We start from the raw sequence: 10631 nt of genomic DNA, 5'->3' as shown, positions 1-10631 counted from the left end.
CCCCTCCCCTGTCCACCCCCCAAAACGAGGACGCTGCAATTTAATTTAATTTCACCGGGTATAGAAGAGCACGCACGCTTTAAAACAAAATTCCGCGCTCTTTCACCGGTGTGTACATTTATATCAAACACTGTCTTGTAACGTAACAAAAAAAGTGGCTGTCTGGCCTTGTCAGCGAGAAATGTAGCTTTAAAATGACCGTTAACGTTTTGCCACGGTATTTTATGATTTTTAGCTTCGTTTAACATTGCCGCACTCTTGAATGGCCGAGTGCAAGTTATTTTTCATTTCATAATCAGTTTCCATTATCTGGATAAAATAAAGGATAGAATAGGGGTCTTTTTTTTTTTTTTTTCGTACTGCGTATTTTTGCGTCGCGTAATTGACTGGTATTATTCAAAATGGTATTTTAAAATCGTGAAAAATGATAATAATTCGTAACGAAAGGTGATGTAAAAGGAGCGATTACTATTACAGTTAACTCGGTTGAGGTGTTAAATCACGGTTTTAACAGCGAATAATATTTATTTCTAAATATTTTCAAACTTAGATTATTATTTATACTTTTATCGCGATAATACGCAAATAGTTAAAACTATTTTCAGAAATTAAAACTTCAAAAGCTTCATGAAACGTTCAAAAATCCTCGAAAATAAAAACAAAAATATAAAGCTTAAAATCTGGAAGAATTTGGGGGAAATTTTCATCAGGAAAAAACGCCGTTATTTATGAAAAAATTTTTATATGTTCATATTATTGTTCTAACACATAATTTAATAGAATCAGCCTCGACAATGACAAACAATAATTTCAACAACGAAATTTATTCCTGGCAACAATCGGGAATTTAACGTTTAAGACAGTTCAATTATCAGGATTATCGGATACCACATTTTTCCACGTGAAATTAAGTCAGGGAACATAGATAATTAATTTCACCTGATCCCATGGAATAATAGATCAATTATCAACTCTGGAACGGCCTCAATGATCGCGGCCTATACGACGACACGAACTCGTTTCGAAAACCATTCTCGGTTTTTATCGTTTCAATCCCTCTCGTTCGTCCCGAAATTTTTCAAATCGTCACCGCGATTCGATCGGCCACCAATTTTGTATCCATCACCGTTTTCACGCCGATAACTTATCCCTGCTCCTACCCCTTTGCAATTTGCGCAAAGACACGCGGCGTTTTTCTAAATTGCCAGTCAGCTGGCGACGTTCCCACGAGTGTCGCCTCGTAAGAACGCGAAACAAGCAGGCTAGAAATGATAACTAACCCGTAAGAACGTGTGTATATGTGTGTATATGTGTGTGTGTGTGTATGTTGGAAAAACACAAAGGCAAAAGGAATAGAATATCGAGCTCTGAATATGAAATCGAGGACAAAAAGGCTTTGAAAGGCGCGTTTCGTGCTGTTTAACGAGTAGTCGGCAAACATACGTGACGAGAACAGTGTTTAATAAAGTTGAACATTAATATTTAGGTCGTTTGGCAATCGTAATTCGAGTTGGCCAGTGGAAAACGGTGTCGAGGAAAAAAAAAAAAATAAATAAATACGTTTCTTTTTTCATTTCCTCCCCTTCTTTAATTTTTTTTTCTTCTTCTTTTTTTTCTACATAGCGAGGAGCGAGGCGGAATAGGCGAAGTCGATCAAACGAGTTTCTTTCTGGGTCAATGTGATTTCGAAATTTATGTCGTCCCGGGAATCAAGCGAAAACGTTCGATTTCGGTCGAACTGTTAACCGTGACGAAATTGGAAAAATTAAAGCAATGCTCGTGTGGATATATACCAATGATATTGTTCCACTAAATTTTCCTACTCGATAATTCGATTTTTCGTTTTTCTAAGTAATATCTACTTTACTACTTTACTCGACTAATAGAAATTTTTCAACGTAACTGGTTTTCAGACCAGGCCGAACGCTTAGATTTTATTTAAACGTGTCGCTGGATATTCTTAATGAGGGATGTATGCATTATGTTACAAATCCTTTTTTATCTTTTTTATCTTTTTATTTTTATTTTACTCACGAGTGAAGCTGCGCTAAAACCTGGAACGATAAAAGTGCGGGTCCAGCCAAGAATATCATCCCCCCTCCCTCCCCCAGCGTACGCGTCTGGGAAACGTTAATTTCACAGAGGATGAAAAATTGTAAGTGTAATCAAGTGAAATGCGGCTTCTTAATTTCAACATTGCCGCTACAATAAATCGTTGCCCCACCAAATTAACCTAATTTTGTATCACCGCGATTACAATGATATATACATCTGCCCGTTTTAGATTAAACGTTCTTAATTTTGAAGTAGCGGTTGATGCAACCTTAATTTTCTTGCAATTTTTATTTTTCTTATTTTTGCAAATCGCGTTTCTTTTTTTCCCAGGGAATTATCCGGGTAAAATCTCGCGCATCTTTAATGCAACCGAAATGTCAAACGATTATAATAATTAGAGCGAAGAGTGATGCTCAGTATCTTTTTATATATTAAGCAAAAGCTCGGTGTGAATTGGATAAGCAAAAGAAATAAAAAAAAAAAAAGAAAAATAGAAAAGATAGTCCACTAATAGGTGTTCAATTATTCGCTTTAACTTTATTAACCTTAATTATTTTAGGGATTATTTCATTAAAGAATAGTTTCATTTTTTAGACTATCTTTTACAATAAAAAGAAATATAATTTCGAACTGAATCATCTACTCTCATTCAATAACTGTCTATCAGCTATTAATTATTTATAATATATAATCTTAATTTTTAATTTTTAAATATGTTTTACATTGTTCCTTTACAGTTACATTTCCAAAATAAATATCAGTGACGTTATTAAACCATTGAAACAGCAAGAAAGAAAAAAAAAAGGAAAAAGAAATCGAAAGATAATATCAGGGAAGAAAGCAAGAATGAAGAAACAAGGGTGAAAGGGTAGAAACGAGAGGCAATTGGTCTCTCGACTACGTTCGTGTAACTAACTCGGCCTACCGATCACGTACAATCAGACGAGATTCATTGAAAATCTGAAGCCGTGGCCCGAGCATGATACAAAATTCTGGTCTTCCTCCGAGGTAATTGAATCCCAGTGTGCGGCCAGCCTGTTCTCTCCGCCTTTTCCTCCGCCTTTCCCATCTCTCTTCCCCTTCCCCCATCCCACGTTCCATTCAGTCGAACGAACCGGAACACACACTCGGCCTTGCAGTTTATTTTCCATCCATCTTGCTTTACGATAAGACAGAAGCAATATCTTGCTACAGGTGGCCGAATATACGTACCTCTCATTCACGGCCACTCCTGGTTCAACCCTTGATTCCCGTGCCTCCTCCACCTCCTCCTCCTCCTTCTCCCGATTCCGTTATAGCCCGCGGAAATTTCTCTCGTTACGTACGCGTTACACGTACAGTCGTGTTTCGCGTACCATCTCGCGAATCAGAAATAGTGGAAACATGGGAGATACGAGTTTTCCTTTATCCTCGACTTGTCAGTTCTTCGCACTATTTCCCTTCTTGTCCCATAACTTTTTAATTAAGCTACTTTTTTTTCTTCTTTTTTCTCTTCTTTTGGAGGACAAGAGAGTGTATAGATTGGTCTCTTTACAAGGTGGTACCGAAAATAGTTTTAGTTTTCAAAAGCTTTCCGTCGAAAGAGATTTTTCGAAGAAGGGGATGTTCGTTAGAGCGAAAATTTTCTAGCAGATTTTGGTTTTCGATTCGAATCTTCCTTAAAAGGATCCCCCTGCCTTTGCTGAAGCCTTTCTAGAGAAGTTCCTATTGAACTCTTTTCACGGGACTCTATTTGTGTTGAAGCTTTTCTAGAGAATTAGATGGAGGATAGTTGAATCTTTTAGAGATGAACTTCAATTAGGAATTTTTTATTTCCCCTTTGAAGGGAGATTATAATTCAGTGTAAAGATTTCTTAGAATATGTTAGCTTATTCGAGGGTGTTCTAAGGAAGAAAAGAAGAAACACTTTTTAGAGCGTTCTCGTTTCGTTAAAATTCTTTTAGATATTTTCTCTATTTTGGCCGAAACCTCAGAATTTCAGTTTCATTAATAAGATCTTTAGATTTTGAAGCCTAAAGAACTCTAATAAACTCTCATAAATAAATCCATTTTTGATCGATCATTTTTAATTATAACATATTCTCATATCCACGTATTATAGTTATTGCTACACTAGATTTAAACTATTTAAAGAGTTAAAAATTACAATTTCGTCTCGATTTTACAATTTAATCGATTTAATCTTTCGTCCTTTATAGGATTCGTTTCTAAAAATTTTTCCATTTTTCGAATATTTTTATAGCGGAAATTTCGCTGTTATAAAAAAATACAGAAGGTTGAGGAGGATTGGGAAAAATAAATAAATAAGATAAAACTGTTTAATGGAAAATACGAGTGGTGGTTCGTTTAAACTAAAACCTATAGCTTCGGTAATCTGCATATCGGAGATATTAATTAGTCCGGGTACGCGCAACGCGATTGCAATAAATAAAACACGCGAGCGTAAGCGCGATAAACTCGACATCGAGACTCGTTTCACTATGTTATTGCCGTTGCTTCATAGTTTTCGATCAAAATATCGTCTCCTCCCCCCTCCCGTCCCAGATATTTTACCTTCCTCCCATTTTCTGAAAATAAATTTTCCCCTCGTCGCGAAAAGATTCGACGATTTCATTAAATAACAACCGGCGTTAATCATTTTCCAATGGTACGTATTGTGGGATCGGTATCTTCCTACCAGTTTTTACTCGAATTTATTCCCGAGTATAGAGTCTCGTATTTACGAGAAAATTCGTGTGCCAAAATTCGTGCGTTTTATAATCTAGAAAAATTTTCCAATGCGATTGTGTGTGGTAGTGGTAGGTAAATGATTTACGATTTAGAATGTAGGAATATTATATGCGAGATAAATAAAATTTAATTCTCACTTGGTGTTTCCATCAAATTAAATATTTCCCACGCGCCGCGGGTAGTTATAATTCCATTGAAATCGATAGAGGAATAAATAATCATTTACCCGTGTTCCTTCCATTGTGGTTCCTGTTACTGAAAATATTCGCGTGATTAACCGTTATATTTCGTATCGTTGTTTCATTCCGTGTTTAAACAACACGGACTTGATATTGATACGAAATCACGCTTCTCATTTATCGTTGAATTCAATCTAATCACCTTTTAATAAAATATTCGTATTCTTCCATAAGATTTTCGTTTCTTAAATTTCATTAACAATTCGAAAGTCTTCCTTCGAATTCCGGTTGATCGTTCATTCTTTTGAAAATCAAATAATTGATAAATAACTCTATGTTCATTCATTAAAAAAAAGTATACGTTCAATGTGACATCAAAACTGATGAAGATGGTTCATAATTGAGTGAATTTTTAAAATGGCTGTATAAGAAAGAGAAAAAGCCGGATATCTGGAAAACTTTTTGTTGACTGGGCAGTGGAAAACAATAAATAAAAATATACGGGTTTAGCTGAATGAATATATTTGATTATACGTGATTGCGCGTATCTGTTTATAAAACATTTGAAATACGTGTATCGAAGAGAAACAAATAGCTATCAACTATGAAATAGTAATGTTGCTGGCAACATTCAATAATAAAATCACATATAAAATTTCAGTGAACTTTAAATTCTATAACACTTTTTTCTCGTCTTCCATATTTTCTTTTTTAGAAGAAGACTTTAGATGAAACTAAAACTAAACCTTTTAATGCAATTCATTCAACTCACCTTTTTTTCTTATTTTCCACGAATCCTCTAGAATTATTAACGCTTTTGGAACAAATTATCACTCTCGAGGTGAAAGCCTCCCGATTAATCCTCGCCATTTTTATCAATATATCGCAATAATCGTCTCGCAAGAAATCACGTGGCCAACAGTTAATCCGATGCAAGTGTACAAGATGAAATTAAGCCGTGTTTGGCCTTTCTTGGCCTCGGTCTGTTGGGAAATTCAACGAAACGCCAGTTCGTTAAGGAACGGAAAAGCGAGCAAGAAAATGATAAGCAAGAAAGCTTCTCTCAACTCCAACCAATCAAAAAGTATTACCGGTAGCTAACCAATCTATTCAAAAAACTGATCAAAGATTTCTCCATTCTCATCCGTAAACTTTATTACATTTTTCGACGATATAATAATTTCAAAGCGACTCACACTTGAATCGTAAATTTGCGTTATCGTTGAAAAATTTCGAGACGAAATCTTTTTTCCCGCCATTTCGAAATGCTTCAAAGTCTCACGATTGATAACTTGTCCACGCTTCGCTTCGCTATTTCGCGTATAAACGGTGTTTGCTCGATCGTGTGTTTTTAGTTAATCGAATTTCCTTGGACGTAAACTTGCGGATCAGGACCTCGATTAGCTGCGTCGTTACGCGTGGTTGATGGAGGAGGTATGTTGGGATCGTAAAATCGGGCAGCAATTAAAGTTTACATATTTCGTGGAGCGAAACGAGTAATTTGGGACATTTATAAGGAGATAAGGAGCTTAAGTCTTGTTCAGGGCTGTCAATTCAAAATTGTTGGAGAATTGATTTTACTTTATGTTTAAGAAATTTTGAATTAGGTAAATGTTAGATTGGAGAGTAATTTATTAATTGAAAAATATCGAATCAAAAAAATCGAACAATTTGAGGATAATTTTATGAAATTTAGATGTTTTCCTAATTTTACTTTGGAAAGCAATAATATTACATTATCACTTTAATAACATTAAGTAATTCGAAAATGCAATTGAATAAACAAAAATATCAAATGATCAATTTAATTATGAAATTTGCAAATTGAAAATTAAGGTTTTTCCTATTTTAAAATCTATTCTAATGTGTTTCAAGTGATTGCTCGCATGCGCCTAGGATTTATACGGTCTTGAGGGTGGCTAGATTAATTGGTGCTCTTACATAACGCTCCAATTTACGGTCTTGCTATTAGTGATGGCACCAAGTTCAATATATATATATACTCGTAAACTCAAGACAAATCCAATAGCCCAGTTTCATTTCATAGAGTCAAGTACTATTTATAAGATATAATGGCTTCTTCACTGTACTCGAAATTTAGAAAGTGTTTATGAATTTTGAGAATTGACTTATAAGTGTTTTGATATCGAATCAAATTTTTTTCAGTGATAAACTTAGGATAATTGTACAAAAGATTTAGAAGCCAAACGGTGTAAAAATCCCTTTATTCTTTAAACTTTCTGACTTTAATTGAATTATTGTTCAATATTTCAATCAAAATATCTCTTTTCTCACATTTCATAATCGAACGTAAAAATCGTAAATCGAGAAATAACTTGGGTTCAATTTCAATTATCGATTAATACAAAATTATTGTAAAATTATTATTGGAAGGAAAAAAGGAGAGTATGTTTAAGAAAAACCATTTCCATTGTATAACGAGGAGCAAAATCACGCGCACACTGTCCCCTGCGGTTTCTTTGAAAAGAATGGCGGCTGGTAAGTCGAGAGAATCTCGTTGCTTTTATTTCTCGACTGTCTCGACCGGTATCGCTTTGTAAGAGAGCCTCATTAAATTTATTATCACGCAACATCATTCTCAAATACGTATATCCTAATTTTCCACGGAGGATAATATCAAGGCCAGGATAACCAAGTCTCATTACACGCACAATTTATAAAATGCTCTATCGGTTATAATGAGAAAACGTATTTGTGCCACGTGAAGGAACATGCTCTAATTACAGAAACAATGTGTGTGTGTGTATGTGTGTGTGTGTATGTATATCTTTGAAAGGGATTGGAAGAGTGGCGATCCTTAAAAAATATATTATTAATTTTATCTCGCTCTTTTCATCGAAACAAATTAGTTCTCATAACGAAACGACCATCTTTGTCTTTTATTATACTATACATACGCATAATGAAAACAGCAGATTTGCACGACTTTTGTGTACGATGTTAATTATATCAATCTGTATGGAATATCATGGAACGATTTAAATATTTCGATTTTTTTTTAATCGCAGCAATTCACGAAGTTGTTTAAGTAAAACGTTTGAACAATAGGTATTGAAACGAATATTCTACTTTTATTTAGCTGGATATATTTAAATAATTGTGTGTTTATTTGAATAAGTAAACGATATTTCTTTGAATCTTTATTTGTTTACTTATTTCTTTCGTATTTTCGTAATTAATTATCCCTTATATATAATTTATATATAATTTTTCAATTGTCAATATTGTTGATTGTAGTAGTATCTCGTAGTATACGAAAGATGGCGGTGTAATTATTTTTTTATTTTGTACGAATATGATATTGATCGTAATATTAATCTATTTAAAAATAATAGATATCGATCTCTTAGTATTTTAAATTATTATAATTAAAGTCGTAAAAATAAATAATATGTATAATTGTATTTCAATCTCAATAATCATGAAACAAAATCTATAAAATATATTATTTTAAAGGAACAAATTATGTTTCTATTTAATATACAATTATTCCTCTCTCTAAATAATCATTTCAAATTATTATCAGGTATGTTTATTTAAAATAAAATGAAATAAAATGAAATAATCTGTTCTCGACGAAGGAACGAAGAGTGAAACGGAGAATATTCGTAACGACCGATTTAAATTTACACGATTAAGAGTGTAAGAAAAATTCAGTTAGTTGAAATGCAATTACGTGATGTAATGAAACTTTTACGGAATGCGTTATTCGATTACAAGAAACGTTACGGATTCGCGATGAATTTAAAATAACTCCCTTTCAATCTATATTTAATTTTTATCGGTATAACTTGTTGGAAGCATATCATAGTACGTATCATAGAAAATAAATGATTGCATCTCGATTGAACAAATTTTCTTTTCAAAATTAAATTCACAATATAAATATGAACGTTAAGAATACTTGCGATGATTTTCTTTAATCTATTTCGAATTTAATTTCTTCAAAATTATCTTCACATAATACAAAACATGAAAGAATCAAGATCAACATTAATTAAAATTAATTAAAATTATTTAAAATTCATATTCATATAAAAAAAATGTTGCATCTTGATTGAAAATTTTCTTTTCAAAATTAAATTCACAATATAAATATGAACGTTAAGAATACTTGCGATGATTTTCTTTAATCTATTTCGAATTTAATTTCTTCAAAATTATCTTCACATAGTAAAAAACGTGACTTTTGAAAGAATCAAGATCAACATTAATTAAAATTAATTAAAGTTATTTAAAATTCATTTTTATATCAAAAAAAAGTATTGCATCTTTTTAATTTTGAACAAATTTTTTTTTCAAAATTAAATACACAATACACAATATAAATATGAATGTTAAGAATACTTGCGATGATTTTCTTTAATCTATTTCGAATTTAATTTCTTCAAAGTTATCTTCACATAATAAAAAACGTGACTTTTGAAAGAATCAAAATCGACTTAATTATTTAAAATTACTTAAAATTCACTTAATTAAAATTCATATTTATATAAAAAAAAACAAAATTACTTTAAAAAAGTCGAAGAGTCATCATTCCATTCAATTATTTACGTTTAAGCGATCGAATTATTGCAACCATGTCTTCAGAATCGGTCAAATATCTTCAAACTCGAGGATGACGCGTTTGCACGCGTTTCCACCGGATGTGTAGCAATAAAATCAACGCTATTTGTTGGGCGTGCAAGTTTTACGGGCGAACGGGCCGCATTGAACGATGGGGAAATGGTGTCTGTATAAAAGAAGGCGGAAGACCGTGAACCGGCAAGTGGCGTCCGGTAAAGTGGACCGCGTGAAAAGGCGCCTTATTGTCGCGTTTGCTCGCTTTTGGCTTTCTGCTCTTCAATGAGCAGCTTCCTATCACGATCGACGCCACGACAAAGACCGGCCTTTCATCGTCGAGACGCTGGACGTTACGTGAAAAGAGAATCGATGCTTTTACCACTTCGCGGATTGAAATATATTCCATGGCGGATGGAAAACATTTTGTGGATTCGAGTTGAATGATATCGACGTGTGTAAATAAAAAGAATCGATCGCTTTGCCAATTTTTCATAACATTTCCATAAGGATGTAAATTTAGGATATACTTTGTCTCATATCAGAATGAATCCACGTTGTAATAAAATCAAGCAAGGATCTCTTTTGCTTTTTGTTCGAATTGACGAAGTGAATTGACGTTTAATTATCTTGTAAGTTGTTATCGTGAACAGTGTTTTCGATTCTATTCGGTTTCGCGAACTTTTTTTTTTTTACAGACTGTGAATGAATCTTTGGTAAATTTCTTAGATTATCATTATTGAATTTCCCTATTATTCAGATTTCTTAATGACTTTTCCTCTTCCTTCTATCATGTCCATATTTTATTATCGAAAAGGAATAAGAATCATTATTTTATGAAGATATTCGATCAATTGAAAAAAAATCTCAAGATTCGATTCGAAATCATTTATTGATCGCCTTCACGTGATATTTAAAGAAACTCACAAGTTATTGAAATGCGAGAGAATACCAAAAAAAAATTTATACCTTATGCAAATATCGAGACAGCATAAACAATATGTTTACAAAAAGTATGCAGAAACAGTTTTCCAAACTCTAACAAGAATCATTAAAAAATTCGCACCGCTGACAAATGAAAAAAGG

The sequence above is a fragment of the Apis dorsata genome, unplaced genomic scaffold, assembly GCF_000469605.1.
Source record: "Apis dorsata unplaced genomic scaffold, Apis dorsata 1.3 scaffold_46, whole genome shotgun sequence".
Taxonomy (NCBI): Eukaryota; Metazoa; Arthropoda; class Insecta; order Hymenoptera; family Apidae; genus Apis; species Apis dorsata.
This window is presented reverse-complemented; position numbering follows the sequence as displayed.